This window comes from Anas platyrhynchos, chromosome W (genome assembly GCF_047663525.1).
Source record: "Anas platyrhynchos isolate ZD024472 breed Pekin duck chromosome W, IASCAAS_PekinDuck_T2T, whole genome shotgun sequence".
Classification (NCBI taxonomy): domain Eukaryota; kingdom Metazoa; phylum Chordata; class Aves; order Anseriformes; family Anatidae; genus Anas; species Anas platyrhynchos.
This window is the reverse complement of record NC_092620.1, coordinates 6,890,989-6,907,936: the sequence shown is the minus strand read 5'-3', so window position 1 is coordinate 6,907,936 and position 16,948 is coordinate 6,890,989. Positions and strand designations below refer to the sequence as shown.

Genomic DNA, 16,948 nt, shown 5'->3' with positions numbered 1-16,948 from the left:
AAGCAACTCTTATTGAGCTCAAGCAATCTTGAATCTGGCCCATGATGAAGACCCAACTGTAAAAATATAAGTTAGTATTATTCCCTGATCATTGCTAGAAAATCAGTCATAAGCCGTCCTTAAGAGCTGCACTTTATATTTCAGAAAATGAGTTGTAATTTTTGCAGTAAAATTTACATTCCTCACTAAGAGACAGCAGTCAGTCAGCTATATAATATAAATCACATGTTTACCACAGCTTCACACACATACACTCCTCCTGCAGTCAGAGAAAACTGATGAAAATTATCCCTGGGACATGGTTTCAACAGACAGCACATGAATTTTTGCACAGGAAATCATATAATCACAGAATGGTTTAGGTTGGAAGGGACCTCTGGAGAAATGTTTACTGTTCCTTGTGATCCTGGACAGGATCCGCTCCTAAGTCTGTGGTTGGTCAAAATCAAAAATAGAAACCAAAGGGATTCATGTAAAAGGACTGTGATTTTGTTAATTTAAAATTGTATTAGGAATTCTTTCCCTGTGAAGAGAAAATATTACAATCTATATGATATAGTTTCCTAAAAAATTCTAGTTTTGGAATTAGATGACTTTTAAGGTCCCCTCCAACCCAAGCCACTCTATGATTCTAAAACCAGTTCATATACACTGCCTTGAAGGGAGTTTAGATGATTTAAAAGTAGACACAATGGTTTAAATCAAGATAATTTGCAAGTTCTCAATTCCCTCAAAAATACAGTTTTAGAAGAATTTTATGGATTCCAATATTAACCACAAATAGCCATAGCAATCAAATGCCCGTTCTATTGCTTACTACTGCTTTTAGGCTTCATGCCTTTGGATGCATAGAGCATATTACTCTGATTCTTTAGCAACACCTTTCTAGGGCCAATAAGATATTCCTTGATGAAGTTGGTGAATGCTGACCCTCTATCGTGGTTCCAAGAACTTCATCAGGATTAATTGCTTTCAGTAGTTGTTCTGGGATAAGATTTAAAATGTTCCAGCATCACACCAAGCAAAATAATGTTACTTTCCTTTTTCCATTTTTTTTTTCTGCACATTTTTCACTAAGCAGGAAGATTGTTTGAGGTTGTTTGGTCAAACTGGATGGATTTGGATTTCTGAACACAACACCTTTGGTTGCTCTCTCCCCACCCTTTTGCCTTCCTATGATTAAGTGGTTATTACAAGTAGTCAGGTTACATCTGGACATGAAGCTCTGAATGACACCAGTCTCTGAATGATTTTACCCTCGGGTACTGATATTGTCTGTTCCACCATTGCCCAAATTATATAAATTGCTTCAACATGTTTATGCACAGCTAATGGATTGTATTGTAAGGAATAATGTTTTGACTACCCATAAATCTGTGTTAGACCTTCTAATTCCATCATAAATGTGTTAATATCCTTTACAAATAATTTGTTTCTATTTCCATGCGGGACACAATTGGCAGACAGCATCGTGGGGGACTGATAGTATCTTTATAATATTAGATTAAGATGATTGTGGGTTTTGATTAAAACCCATTAAACTTTCTGCATGTTCTATTCACTTGCTTGGGACTGATTAAAGAGATGACAACAATCTGTTTTCCTTTGTAGGGCTGCATGACTGTTGCCGACGGAAGGAAGACCCAGACGCTCAGTATGAGTGAACAGTGAACTTCAACTTTAATGGATAGCTCAGTCGCCTTTTATCTAGTTTGAACATAATCAACTCATACATATTGCAGAAACTAAGCTCAGGATTGGTTAACACTTCCCGGGCTTTTCAGTCTGGTCCTCCTTCTTTTGGCTACCTGTCCCACCTTAGGGACTTTCCCGATGGCCCAAGGGCATCGTGTCCTTGAGCCTGATTGGCTCTCAGCCAGCTGCATACGTGCCAAGGCTCATGTGAGTTGAGTACGGTGCTTCACCAGCCCATTGTCTCCCAACTGCTCAACATTCACATGTCCTGCCTCACTTAACGATTCCTCCACACATGACTAATTACAGGTGGTTGTACTTGGAAAAAAATAATTTATGATACTGATTGTCTACACTACTGATTGACCCCAGTTCTGTGATTTTTACCTAGTAAAATAGTGCTTATTTCTGCAAAGCCAATGGGACTGCTTCCATGAGCAGCTTCAGGAAGCTTATCCATTCAGTGTACTCTCTCCAGTTAAAACCTGGCAAAGGTTCGTGTGAGAGCAACATACACATGTATGGTCCTTCTGGTGTCTGCAAGATTTCTCCAGTGCATTAGCTCAGTCTACTAATGGAGACCAGCAGATTTGCATGAACTGGCCTCAAAGCCAAAGACCATGGGGTCTGTTTTTTCCTGATATAGCTGTGTTCTTAATCCCTCATTGTGAAAATTTCTGCTTCCAGCATAGAGGTCCCCTGTACTTCATGTGTGTCTACTTGTGGTTGTTTTACTTGGGTGGGCGGCCAAGCTCCACCACAACCACACTCTCACTCCCCCTCCTCAAAGAGGAACAGGGAGAAAATACGATGAAAAGGACTCAAGGGTTGAGATAAGGATGGGGAGATCACTCAACAATTATCGTGACGGGCAAAACAGACTCAGCATATGGAGATAGTAAGATTTATTGCCTATTACTAACAAGCTAGAGAAGTGAGAAACAAAGGAAAGAAACCAAAAGCACTTTCCCCCCCCATCCACCCTCTTCCACCTCCTCCCCCTGAGCGGCGCAGGGGAACAGGGGAATAGGGGTTATGGTCAGTCTATAGTGCTTCTTCTCCACTGCTCCTTCTCGGTCACTCTCGTCTGCTGTGCTGTGGGGTCCCTCCCATGGGATACAGTCCTTCCCGAACTGATCCGGTGTGGGCTTCCCACAGGCAGCAGCTCTTCAAGAACTGCTCCAGATATGGGTCCGTACTGTAAGGAATGTTTTAACAATTAATGTCAATAGAGAGCTTGAAGGAAACTATGTACTTTCCTTGAAGTCTCTGATATCTGGGGGTTTCAGAACAACTGCTAACAACTGCTAACTATTATGACTTCTGAATGGGACACTATGCAAGCCCCTGATATCTGGCCAGGAGATTAAGGAGAAGGGAAAAGCTGAAGGACGGCTAAAAGACAAAGCTTGCAGGGAACGCTGTGCAAGCTTTTGACAGACAGCCAAGGAGTACAAAGAAGAAGGACAAGAAAAAAAAGCCTGAGAGGAAGACTATGAGCCTTCAGCATGAAAGACCCCCAGAGACCCCCAGAGGGACCACCAGAGACTGATACGCATGCTCCAGTAGGAGGGTTCAGATTCCGGAACTAATTATAATAACTCTTTGGGTTTTTTTTAGAAATAGTAATGAATATGTAAGTCTAGGAGCAAAAAAAATCAGCATCTTGATGTAACGGGTGTGCGACTAGGTGGAGCGGAGACTCCCGGCGTACGCAGCACTGTTTGTTTACCTCTATTCTTTTAATAAATTGTAAACTTTGATTATAAACCTATTTTGGGACTGAGCTATTTATAACAGTTCCACAAGGTCCATCCCTCAGGAGCAAACTGGTCCAACCTGGGTCCCCCACGGGCAGCAGCTCCTGCCAGGTCACCTGCTCCTGCGTGGTCTCCTCTCCATGGGCTACAGGTCTGGCCCGGAATCTGCTCCGGCAGGGGTCCTCCACAGGCGGCAGCCTTTGTCAGTGCAGGTCCACCTGCTCCACCGTGGTCTCCTCCACGGGCTGCAGCATGGAACCCTGCTCCACATTGGTACTCCAAGGGCTGCAGGGGGACATCCTGCTTCACCATGGTCCTCACCACAGGCCACAGGGGACTTCTGCTCCGGCGCCTGGAGCACCTCTCCCCCTCCTTCTTCACTGACCTTGGTGCCTGCAAGGCTGTTCCTCACTCCCCTCACTCTCCCAGCTGCTGTGTGGCGCAACATTTTTTTCCCTACACTGCTATGTTTTAGTATCAACTGAAACCCCTTGCAGTGAGTCAAGGAGGAAAATTATAAACAGTAAAGTGCAAGATGTGAGTTTATTGGTGAGCCAACATGACTTTGAGCTCCTCTGTTAGCACTAGCTGGTATAGTGTGATTCCATTACATTTCTGTGATTGCAGTCTACAGTATCTTCATTTACACTGGGGCTGCATTTTTTCTTTGTACCCTAGAAGTTAATTATTAGCAACACATAAAAGATCCTTATGATTTATTTATCGATAACCTTAATGTAATGGCCATTATTATCATTACTAGAAGTACTGGAGAGAGAAGATTATGATAATACCTGTAAGGTGTAATACAGAGGAATGTTCCTTGAACATTTATAAGGGAAAACTAATCCTCCTTTCCTCATTCCCTAAAGATTCAAAATAATAGTCTTAGCTGTAGATGAGTGATAAGGTTAAAATCAAAACATACAAATGGTTAAAATGTTCCATATGCTTTCTGCTGTCCCTCTTTCCTAGATATTGTAATTAGATTATGTTCTGGGAAGTATTTGATAGCAGCAGCAAAGTAGAAGGTGATGGTCCTCTTGACCTATGACCTTATCAGAAAATCATCAAATAGCAACGTTTCTCCCAAGGAGTAATACCCGCAGTATTTGCTAACATTTTCAACACAGAGGCAAAGAACCAAATGCATCACAGAGAAACAACATCCTGGAAGTCAGAACTCAGGCAAGGTAAAAGTACTTTGTCCTGGTTTCAGTTAGGTGTACTGGGTCTGGCTGGAATGTTAACTTTCCCTGCAGCAGCCCACGCAGTGCTGTACTCTGCACTTGTAGCTGGAACAGCAGTGTTATCACACCAGTGTTGTGTCTACTGCTGAGCAGCAGTGGCACAGCATCGGGACTTTCTCTAACCCTCCTAGGGGGTGGGCAAAAAAGTGAGAAGAAAAACATCACCAGGGCAGCTGACCTAAACCAATCAAAGGGATATTCCATACCATGTGAATAGGTAGTGAAAGCCATGAGGCCTTAATTCTGACCATAGTACTGTCTGTCGTGTTTTTGGTTTTTCTTCCTGGAACCTATGGCGCCCGAACAGGCTGAGACCCGGAGATGCTGAGAGACGCTGAGAGACACTAAGAGACCTGACAGACACTGAAAAACCTGATAGACGCTGAGAGACTCCAAGCACAGACCCGGACACAGGTACCGCGGTGAGACGCGGAGATTGAGAGATTGTGGTGAGACGCAGAGACAGAGATTCTGGCGAGACGCAGAGACAGAGATCGCGGTGAGACGCAGAGGCGGAGATCGCGGTGAGACGCGGAGCAGAATCATGGTGAGATGCGGAAGAGTGAAGTATCGTGGTGAGACGCGGGACATCCGGGGTCGAGTTGCTATGGGACATCGGAGGCTTCAGTGGAAACGGCAGACGATCGCCACCGTGTGGTGAATTGGCACATAGCAGAGGGGTGGAGATCACGACCCTGCGGCTCGTCTGACATAACCACGGAGGAGGAAGCAGCTATCCAGCTTCTCTCTAGTATTCTCTCTAAGACAGGTGTATCTTGCAATGTAAAAAAGATCAAATCCTTGGTGCACTGGGCTCAGAAGGAGGGTTTTCTGAAGGAAATCCCTCTAATGTTTAGCCCAGATGAGTGGCGGCACGTAGGAAATTGCTTATGGGATAAAGCCATCTCAAGTGGAAAGCTGGATAAAGATGCAAGTGGGACGTGGCACACAGTGATTAATGTGCTGTGCGGTATGAAAAGCGAACAGCAGATGGCGATGGCGGCGGCACAAGCTTTCTCAGTACCGTCTGGGACTGACAGAACGCCGAGTATGAAACCTGAGACCTCAGGAACATGGCTGGCATGATCTTTTTCATCGGTTCCTGCACCCACCCGTTCGGGGTATGCCCTCTTCAATAAATCAATCAGCGACAGAAATAACTACGGGACTATCGGAGCAGAGTGCTGATGGGGAGTGGGGGCTGCCCTCCCCACCCCCTGCACCAGAAAATCTTGATGAAGCTGTGCTGCCAGCATCTGTGCCGCTGCCAGGCAGCAATAAATCCACTCGGGATGCTTTGCCAATGAGAGGTGCAGAAGCAGCTTGCGAAAATCTACCTTCAGTGGAGGAGTTGTTCCAAGAACTGCTAGTGAAATTGGAGAACTTAAAAATTACATATTCGGAGGAGCTTCTTCTATCGTCTGCCCCACCGGAGCCGACTCGCTCATTGTCCATCCCTACACCACCGTCGGCACCAAGGAGGGACAGGTGCTCCGATGTCATATGTGATGCCATCATAGAAGGGCATTGGCATGCTACATCCTTGGCCTGCCCTATTAATATCGACCCTGTGCAAGGCACTGGGTCGTGGCAGCCGCATGATTGGAAGCTTTCACAACAAGCTCCAAAAACGGTTATGGACTATGGTTTACAATCCCAGGTGGCTCAACAGATATTTCAATGGATTTTCCAGGCAGAACTAATGTGTCCACTTGACTCTCAAAACTTGTCATGCTCATTGTTAACTCCTTCCCAATTGTTATTGTTTGAAAGGGAATGGTTGCAGTTACCGCAGGGGGAAGTGGGTCAACTGCATCAACCGTGGGACCCTCTGTATGGGATTACTGCAGAGATGTTAACGGGGATGGGTCCTTATCTCAATACCCAGGTTCAGCTGCAGTTCCCTGTGATTATTCACCAAACAGCTGCGCAGCTCGCACTGAGGGCTCTTCTTAGTCTCCCAGGGGAAAAGAAAGCACCTCCATTCTCATCACTAGAACAGGGCCCTGGGGAACCATATGATAATTTTATCGATCAGTTGTGGGCAGCAATTCCTGATCATCCTGATCTAACAGCGGAGTCTAAAAGCAGTGTGTTCAAAATGCTTGCATTTGATAATGCAAACCCAAAAACTCAAAACATCTTAGTTACACTGCCGAGAACTGTAGCAGTAGAGGACATGTTGGTACAGAGAGCTGATCAGTCGAGGCAACCAGATGTGGTGGCACAGGACTGTCAGAGATTTGCTTTTACGGTACCCTCCATTAACAAACAGGCCCCGGCAAAGCACTATGAATGGCTAGTGCTTCTACAGGGGATGAGGAATTCCCCTACATTATGTCAATTATATGTGACCTGGGCATTAGAACCAATTTGGACAGCGTGGTGTGACATAATTATTTACCATTATATGGATAACATTCGGTTTGGTAGGCCAGAATGCTTCCAGGATTCAGATTTAAAGTTTATTAAGGATACTTTGGAAGCAAAAGGGTTGAAGATAGCCCCAGAGAAGGTTCAACAGAAACAGCCATGGCTATACTTGGGATGGAAAATGTCAGACTCTACTATTCGTCCCCAGATAGGTGATATAACTATGCTGTTACATAATTTGACAGATGTACAAATGTTCCTGGATAACATTCAGAGGGGTTGCCACATTGTACGGACTACTAATGACGCCTTAGCTATATTACTACCTTTATTGCGGTGCAGGAGTGCAGAGCCACAGATTACGCTAACAAATGACCACCGGCAGGCTCTTTCGCAAATAGCTTCTAAGGTTGCAGCTGGCACTGCCTGCAGCCATATAGCAGACATTACACTCTCTTTCCTAATAAGCAATCATGCGTCTCATCCATTTGCGGTGAATGGTCAGTGGCAAAAAGAAAAGGGAGAGAGTAAGGGACGCCAAAGATAGAAACGGTATCAGGAAGATGCCACTGACATTAACAGCACTGGGAATAGGAATGACATAAATGAAACAGGTGATGGCAAGGGTGGAATGATAGGGCAGCGTTTTCGAGTTCTGGAATGGATTTTCCTACCAATTCAGCCAAAAACGAGTGTTCAAACATGGGTGGAAGCTATCGCAGAGTTAGTGTGTAAGGGTTACTCTCGGAGTATTGAGATCAGCGGGCAGGAACCAGGAGATATTAGTCTTCTGATGACTCAGGATCATTTGGAATGGTGCTAACAGCAATCCATACCACTACGAGAAGCTGTGTTAGGTTACCCGGGATTGGTACATTCCCGAACTCCAAAGGGGCCTCCATGGCAAGTTATAAGATCATATAAATGGCAGGATAGTACCACGGCTTTCGTCCCGACCAGTGGTGGGTCGCACTGTATACACTGATGCAGGTATGGCAAGTAGGAAGGCTGTGTGTGTGTGGTACGAGAACGGAAGTTGGGAGAAATACATAATTCCGGAGGAGACAGGGGATTCATTACAAACATTGGCATTGTCTGCATTTGTTTGGGCTTGTTAGTGCTGGATGCATGAGCCGATTAATATCGTCTCAGACTCTCTGTATGTTGTCAACGTGGTAAAACGGATAGAGGATGCCTTGATACGGCAAACTAAGAGGGACAGATTATTTCTGCAGCTGCGAGATGCCATTCAGGGGAGAACTGCACCTTACTGTGTTATCCATATACGTAGTCATCAGTTCTCGATTGGGTTAACAGAAGGTAATTCACAAGCAGACAAGTTGGTGAGTATAGTCACAAAGAGGCCTTAGAGTGATTTTGCAAATGCGCGAGTGTTGCATGAAATGTTCCATCAGAATGCAAAGGGTCTTTGGAGAATGCTTGGACTTACTTGGACAGAGGCGAAAGGAATAGTAAGAGTGTGACCTTCCTGTAGTCATCATGGACCAGGGTTAGGTTTGGGTATTAATCCACAGGGTGTTAAGGCACTTGAGGTATGGCAAATGGATGTAAGACATGTATTGGAATTTGATACTGAAAGATATGTGCGTGTGAGTATTGATACTTTTTCAAGATTCATATGGGCAACGGTGCAGGGGGGAGAAAAAGCACACCATGTGTTTAGACATCTGATGGTGTGTTTTGCCATTATGGGAGGGCCAAAGCAGAGCGAGATGGACAATGGTCCAGCGTATGTTAGCAAAAGGGTTAGAAGTTTATGAAAATGTGGGGAGTAAAGCCTGTCACAGGTGTTCCATATTCTCCCACGGGCCAAGCGATTGTTGAGCGATCACATCAGGTTTTAAAAGAACAATTAGCGATATTAAAAGAAATCAAGGACATTGATGAGCGAAGGCATTGTTTGTCTTGAATCACTTATGTTTGACTAGTGACCGAGAAGACACGGCCCTCCTGAGAGTATTAATTCTCAAACAATTGGAACAAGTTGGAACAATTGGAAGTTTGGAACAATCGTACAGCTATGGCCTTACCTCTTGATGTCTTTCTGATTTGTGGGGATAGGGCCTGGCAAGGTATCCCTGCAAATGCTATCGGAGGTCCATGTTACTTAGGTAAACTCACTATATTTGCTCCTAGCTTGTCGCAGTTGCGTGAGATCACCAGACATAAATGGGCATTGCTTGCACCGGATTGCAATGATAATGTGGAGTTGCTTGGTGTTGCGGCTAGAGTGGCATTGGCAATTTTTGTGCCAGGAGTGGCATCTGTCACCGCAGTTAATAATTTAGGAATATTGGCATGCTGAGCCGAGAAGCAAGCCCATGCCATGACAGAGATACTTGAGGAGATGTTACCAGATCAAAATAGTCTGCGACATGCACTCTTACAGGATCGAGCTGCTATTGACTTCTTGCTTTTGGCTCAAGGGCATGGGTGTGAGGACTTTGAGGGAATGTGCTGTATGAACCTTTCTGATCGTAATGAGTCAATTCACAAATCCATTACTTTCCTGAAAGCGCACATGAGAAAGATTCAATATGATATCAATCCTTTCGATCGATGGCTCACTGATTTGTTTGAAACAATGCATAGATGGTTTCTGGGATTAATCAAAGAGGGATTAAGGATTCTGTTTGTTGTGGTGTTAATCATCATTGACATATCATTGCTGCAAGACTATAGCTTTGACATATTGTAGTGGGTTTACGTGGCAAGGTTTTGGTAGCAGGGGGCCATAGGGGTGGTTTCTGTGAGGACGATCTAGAAGCTGCCCCATGTGTGGTAAGGGCCCCACTGCTGACCAGAGCCGAGACAATAAGCGATGTTGTTTTGCGCCTCTGTGAGAGCATATTTAAGACAGGGAAAAAAATGTTGCGCCACACAGCAGCTGGGAGAGTGAGGGGAGTGAGGAACAGCCTTGCAGGCACCAAGGTCAGTGAAGAAGGAGGGGGAGAGGTGCTCCAGGTGCCGGAGCAGAAGTCCCCTGCGGCCTGTGGTGAGGACCATGGTGAAGCAGGATGTCCCACTGCAGCCCTTGGAGTACCAATGTGGAGCAGGGTTCCATGCTGCAGCCCCTGGAAGAGACCACGGTGGAGCAGGTGGACCTGCATGGACGGAGGCTCGGAGGCTGCCTGTGGAAGACCTCTGCCCGAGCATATTCTGGGCCAGACCTGTAGCCCGTGGAGAGGAGACAATGCAGGTGCAGGTGACCTGGCAGGAGCTGCTGCCCGTGGGGGAGCCATGTTGGAGCAGTTTTCTCCTGAGGGATGGACCCCGTGGTACGGACCTGTAATAAATGTCTCGGTCTTCAAAATAGGACTATAATCAAAGTTTACAATTTATTAAAGGAATAGAGGTAAGCAAACAGCGCTGGGTGCACCGGGAGTCTCTGCTCCACCAAGACGCACACCAGTTACATAAGGCAGCTGATTTTTTTGCTCCTAGGCTCCTACATAGAATCATAGAATCATAGAATATCCTGAGTTGGAAGGGACCCTTAAGGATCATCAAGTCCAACTCTTGACACCGCACAGGTCTACCCAAAAGTTCAGACCATGTGACTAAGTGCACAGTCCAATCTCTTCTTAAATTCAGACAGGCTCGGTGCAGTGACCACTTCCCTGGGGAGCCTGTTCCAGTGTGCAACCACCCTCTCTGTGAAGAACTTCCTCCTGATGTCAAGCCTAAATTTCCCCTGCCTCAGCTTAACCCCGTTCCTGCGGGTCCTGTCACTGGTGTTAATGGAGAAAAGGTCTCCTGCCTCTCGACACCCCATTACGAGGAAGTTGTAGACTGCGATGAGGTCTCCCCTCAGCCTCCTCTTCTCCAGGCTGAACAGGCCCAGTGCCCTCAGCCGTTCCTCGTACGTCTTCCCCTCCAGGCCTTTCACCATCTTCGTAGCCCTCCTCTGGACACTCTCCAACAGTTTCATGTCCTTTTTATACTGTGGTGCCCAGAACTGCACGCAGTACTCGAGGTGAGGCCGCACCAGCGCAGAGTAGAGCGGGACAATCACCTCCCTTGACCTACTAGCAATGCCGTGCTTGATGCACCCCAGGACACGGTTGGCCCTCCTGGCTGCCAGGGCACACTGCTGGCTCATATTCAACTTGCTGTCTACCACGACCCCCAGATCCCTCTCTTCTAGGCTGCTCTCCAGCGTCTCATCGCCCAGTCTGTACGTGCAGCCAGGGTTTCCCCGTCCCAGGTGCAGGACCCGGCACTTGCTCTTATTGAACTTCATGCGGTTGGTGATCGCCCAGCTCTCCAACCTATCCAGATCCCTCTGCAAGGCCTTTCCACCCTCATTCGAGTCCACAACTCCTCCAAGTTTGGTGTCATCAGCAAACTTGCTCAAAATACCTTCTATTCCTACATCCAGATCGTTTATAAAAATATTGAAAAGTACCGGCCCTAAAACGGAGCCTTGAGGGACCCCACTGGTGACCGCCCGCCAGCCTGACACAGCCCCATTTACCATAACCCTTTGGGCCCTGCCCGTTAGCCAATTGCTCACCCATCGTATGATGTTTTTATTTAGCTGTATGCTGGACATTTTGTCCAGTAGGATCCTATGGGAAACCGTGTCAAAAGCCTTGCTGAAGTCCAAAAAAATCACATCAGCTGGTTTCCCTTGGTCCACCATACGGGTGATCTTATCATAAAAGGAAATCAGGTTAGTTAGGCAGGACCTACCCTTCACAAACCCATGCTGGCTGGGACCAATGACTGCTTTGTCCCCCAGGTGCGCCTCAATAAGTTCATATTCATTATTACTTCTAGAAAAAAACAGGGTTATTATAATTAGTTTCTGGAATCCAAACCCTCCTACTGGAACATGCGTATCAGTCTCCGGTGGTCCCTCTGGGGGTCTCTGGGGATCTCTTGTGCCGAAGGCTCATAGTCTTCCTCCCAGGCTTTTTTTCTTGCCCTTCTCCTTTGTCCATCTTGGCCGGATGTCAGAGACTTTGCAGCCTCTCTTGCAAGCTTTGTCTTTTGGTTGTTCTTCAGCTCTCCCCGTCTCCTTAATCTCCTGGCCAGATATCAGAGACTTGCATAGTGTCCCATGCAATAGTCATAATAGTTAGCAGTTATTCTGAAACCCCCCAGATATCAGAGACTTCAAGGAAAAGCCTACAAATACATTTCCCTTCAAGCCCTCTATTGACATGAATTGCTAAAACATTCCTTTGCAAGATACAAGAACTATATACATTAACCGCTCTGTTTTTCTTAGACTTGTGGTTATACAAGGGTATGTAAGACAGAAGGTCACATTCATCATACCATGCGGCCCTAGCACTGTTCCATACTGACACGAATCAGATTATCATATTTCACAGACCCATATCTGGAGCAGTTCTGGAAGAGCTGCTGCCTGTGGGAAGCCCACACCAGATCAGTTCATCAAGGACTGTATCCCGTGGGAGGGACCCCACAGCACAGCAGACGAGAGTGACCGAGAAGGAATGGCAGAGAAGAAGCGCTGTAGACTGACCATAACCCCCATTGCCCCGTTCCCCTGCGCCGCTCGGGGGGAGGAGGTGGAAGAGGGTGGATGGGGGGGGGAAAGTGCTTTTGGTTTCTTTCCTTTGTTTCTCACTTCTCTAGCTTGTTAGTAATAGGCAATAAATCTTACTATCTCCATATGCTGAGTCTGTTTTGCCCGTTACAATAATTACTGCGCGATCTTCTTGTCCTTATCTCAACCTTTGAGCCCTTTTCATCGTATTTTCTCCCCATTCCTCTTTGAGGAGGGGGAGTGAGAGAGCGGCTGTGGTGGAGCTTGGCTGCCCACTCTAGCGGAACCACGACACATATCCAGTTTAATTTGCCTGTATAAAACAAATCCATGGTTCAGATATAAGTCTTGAGTTAACACAGCAGTGGTACAAACACACAAATTACATGAAGTAACAGAAGATGAATATCTATATCCTGGTTTTCAGCAAAATACATGCAATTCTAGTGATCTCAATCCAAACAGCAGTAAAAGAATATCTCAAAAATCATTGCCTCAGAAATCAAAAGCATTCTGCTTAAAAGCTCTCATGTGGCTGTGATAATTGACGATGTATAACAACAGTTAACAGCAATGTCCAGTTGCACAATTTGCCAGTTATCTACCTTATGCAGGCTACTACACACACAAAGTAAAGGAATGGCTCCTGCTGACAAGAACCTGGACAAAGTGGTATCACAAGGGATGAAAGAGAAAGCAAAGAAATTAAATTCAGAAAATGCTGTACTAATTGTAAACAAGCCACTTATATTTTCCTAGATCTACTGCATAAACTTTCCTGTTCTTTTTATTGTTATCATTGAGAGGAAAAATACTGAGATGAACACAGAATGTTTATTAAATAAGAATATTGAAGGGATGCAAGACACAGACTCCTGATGGCTCTTGAACAGGAGACATTTATTGCCCTTTTTCACTACTACATATACTTTCCCCATAGCCCCATGCTCTGTCATACTATTAGTTAGAGACCCTCAGACACACCCTTTGATCCAGCCAGCAATTGGCCACTGCCCAAAGCTCATCTTTAACACTGTAGCCAATTTACATTATCTCAACCTTGCTCAAGTTTTTGTTTCTACCGCTTGTTTCCTCATTATCTCTAATTCAGGGACGTGTGAAACAGCGCAGAGCCACCTGCAAATTCCTTTCCCACAGAATATCTTTGTTATTACTTTTCTCTTACATAATCCATTTCCCTGTGTGCACTGTGTGAGTAATGTCACAATTTATCCTGCTCAGGTCAGTTTTGAAACCTGTTTTCTCTTAAACTTTTGAGTTTACTCACTAAATCTCTCTTCACCCTTTATTTTACATAAATGGGGGATTTACATTAGCTCAGCACTCTGCAGCACTGCTTGCTTGTAACACCACTTTTCTCAACATTTGTTTTCCATGAAGCAAAGCAAGTCTCGCTTTTGTATTGGGTTTGGCTGGAATGTTAACTTTCCCTGCAGCAGCCCATGCAGTGCCGTACTCTGCACTTGTAGTTGGAACAGCAGTGTTATCACACCAGTGTTGTGTCTACTGCTGAGCAGCAGTGGCACAGCATCGGGACTTTCTCTAACCCTCCTAGGGGGTGGGCAAAAAAGTGAGAAGAGAAACATCACTAGGGCAGCTGACCTAAACCAATCAAAGGGAAATTCCATACCATGTGATGTCACACTCAGCAATAAAAGGTGGAAACAGGAAGAAGAGGGGAGGGGTGGGCTCTCGTTGGGAAAACGTCGGTCCTCCTCTCGAACACCGGCTGCGTGCGTTGAGGCCTTGCTTCAAGGACGTGGTCAATCATCGCTCATTTGTGGGAAGTAGAGAGTAATTTCTTTCCTCTGCACTTCCACATAGCCTTCATTTATTTTATTTGTTTGTTTTCCTCCCTTCTTTTTATTTTTCCCTTTCCCCCTCCCTTTTCCCCTTTCCCTTTTTATTTCCCTTTAGTTAAATTGTTTAGTTCATAATAATCTTTATTTAATTATTATTATTATTTCCCTTTAATTAAATTATCCTTATCTCAACCCGTGAATTGTTCTTTGCTTTACTTCTCCCCCTCCTCATCTAAAAGAGGGGGAGTGAGAGCCCGGTTGTGGGGTTTAGCTGCCCAGCATGGTAAAATCACCACAGCTTTGTAAAGTTATTGTTGTTTAATGTTTTTAAGTACTTATAAAGAAGATGGTAGTATATGAACTAGATACAGATAAATAATAATAACAAAAAAGGTAACTAATAGTGTGACAACTATTTTTAGAACTCTTTGAAAAGTATATTTAGTTGTCAGATAGAATAAATCAAGAGAACAACATTTTCCCCTTTTAGAAAAAAAAAGGTCAAATTTTTATTTTGGTCAATAAAACTTGCACCAAAGAGGTAAATATTTAGTGGTTAATACTTTATATATATATATATATATATATATATATATAATGTTATTCCTCCTTCTATGTTCTCTATTTACTTAAAAGTTTTACACTTTTAATAGCACTGGTCAGTTTGGCATTTGAGATTGCATACTTATGGGAAGAGATGCTTAATGATGGAGGCTATAAACATAAATGATCTGGTTCCAAGAGTGAATTTCAAGCCCAAAGGTGCACTTGCATTTCTTTTTCTTGCAAGGTTTCACTTGCTGGCATCACATCTGCAAATAAGCCGCATTTATTGGATTCAGATGCTTGGGCCTACGCTATTTCAATGATCACCATTTTCACGCAGTGAAGGTACAGCGCAAATGACTTCTCATTGTAATTAATAGCTGTTACTATCCTTCCATCACCCATGTTTTATCTTTCCTGCTGTTCTCTTTGTTCTTCTACAGACAATTCCAATTTCCCTCTGCACACACGCTCCCAAGCCTTACAGCTCTTCTTTTTCTTATATCATCCCATTCTCTGCAATACCACTATTTTTTCCTAATGTTTTCTACTTACTACTGACAATAACCTATCACATTATTCAATGCAATGTAAGTGTTTGATACGTGTAGCCCTTCTTCTACTTTTCTGTTTGCAAACACATCCCGAGCAGAGTCATCATTTGTCTTTGTACACCAGCAACCTGCACCTATCAATTTTCAATGTAAGGCTTGCTCCTGAATTGTTTATCTCAGCAATTACATACTTTGAATTCAGGGAGTGTAATTTCTAACTCACAGGCAAAAATCTGAGTTCCAGAAGGAAAAGTATTGGGGCCCTTGCGCTAGGAACCTGGTTTCAAGGTATTTCTACGGGGTACAGGGAATTTTTGCTGTTGCTTTTGGTGTTTCTCCTTAGACAAAGCTGCTTAAATGAACTATCGTTTTTAACACTGAATCTTGTTTGACACAAGGTAAAGGTCATTTTTATTTGATCAATGACAGGATAATTAGTAGTACCTGTTTTTATATGTTTGTATTGACTAGCAGCTGTAGGAAAACAAAACTATAAAGTCCTGTTTCTTAAGCCCCCCCCCCCCTTTTTTTTGGCATTACAAGCACAGACACTGTTGAGGGAATCTGGAAACAACATAGATCCCACGGCCTGCTGTAGCTGAGCAAACCAAGCTACCAGAGTAACTGTGAGAAGCTCCCACGGCAATGACTCCCACATCGCCCAATTAAGGAACTCAGAAAAATATTGTTACCAGCAGCTGGCCTCAAGGACAAGGTCTACGTGACTGCTAATCACAAGGGGGGTTCTTTTCTTGCAGGTGGGGTTGTTTTCTTGTAGTTGTTTGTCTGAGTGCTTTTGACCAATAATCTTGTGTGAAACACTGTCCACCCCTGTTAAGTTCTCTATAAAAGTTAGGCTATTCGGGCAATAAAATGAAGCATGATCTGACTCTGCTGGTGCCTGTCGTGCTTTCGGCCGTGCTTCCTGCAACAAGACACTATTAACAATTAGACAATTAGATCTTAAAAACTTTTAAAGCCTGAAGCTGGCATTTAAATTCCTAAACAGGAGTGCATCAACCTGGAGATTAGATCATCATTAATGTAAGTAGTTCATGAAACTGAAACAATGTTAAATTCCGATTACACTGCTATTAAGTAATTTACTGTAAAGAAAATCCACTTGGGAAACATGTAGATATGATTAAAAAATATTTCCAATTAATAGCATCAGCTTTCTCTCCTCTGATTTCTCTCCCTTATTACAGGACACGTTGTAAGAGAAAAACACATACTAAATCAGTAAATAGATAAATCATCTAGCAAAAAATAGACTCTTATCAAAATGTTTAAAATTGCTTTTAAAATTCATCCCAGTAAAGCAATTCACAGTATTGTTTTTGTTGCATGGCCTATCCAAAGCATATGTTAATGCCCTATAAAAGAAATTATTGTTTCATAGCTT

At 44.2% G+C, this 16,948-nt stretch overlaps 2 long non-coding RNA genes across 2 annotated transcripts; one reads left to right on the top strand and one right to left on the bottom strand.

Annotated features, from left to right (window-relative positions):
• Window positions 1–2,583: 2,583 nt before the first annotated feature.
• LOC140000534 (uncharacterized) lies at window positions 2,584–6,301 on the bottom strand. Its single transcript, XR_011805575.1, has 2 exons — window positions 3,572–6,301; window positions 2,584–2,893 (listed from the first exon to the last, which is right to left on the bottom strand). It is a non-coding gene; the product is annotated as an uncharacterized lncRNA (long non-coding RNA).
• Window positions 6,302–14,441: 8,140 nt separating this feature from the next.
• Window positions 14,442–16,432, top strand: LOC140000533 (uncharacterized). The gene is made up of 2 exons (XR_011805574.1): window positions 14,442–15,334; window positions 16,087–16,432. It is a non-coding gene; the product is annotated as an uncharacterized lncRNA (long non-coding RNA).
• The last annotated feature ends 516 nt before the right edge of the window (window positions 16,433–16,948 follow it).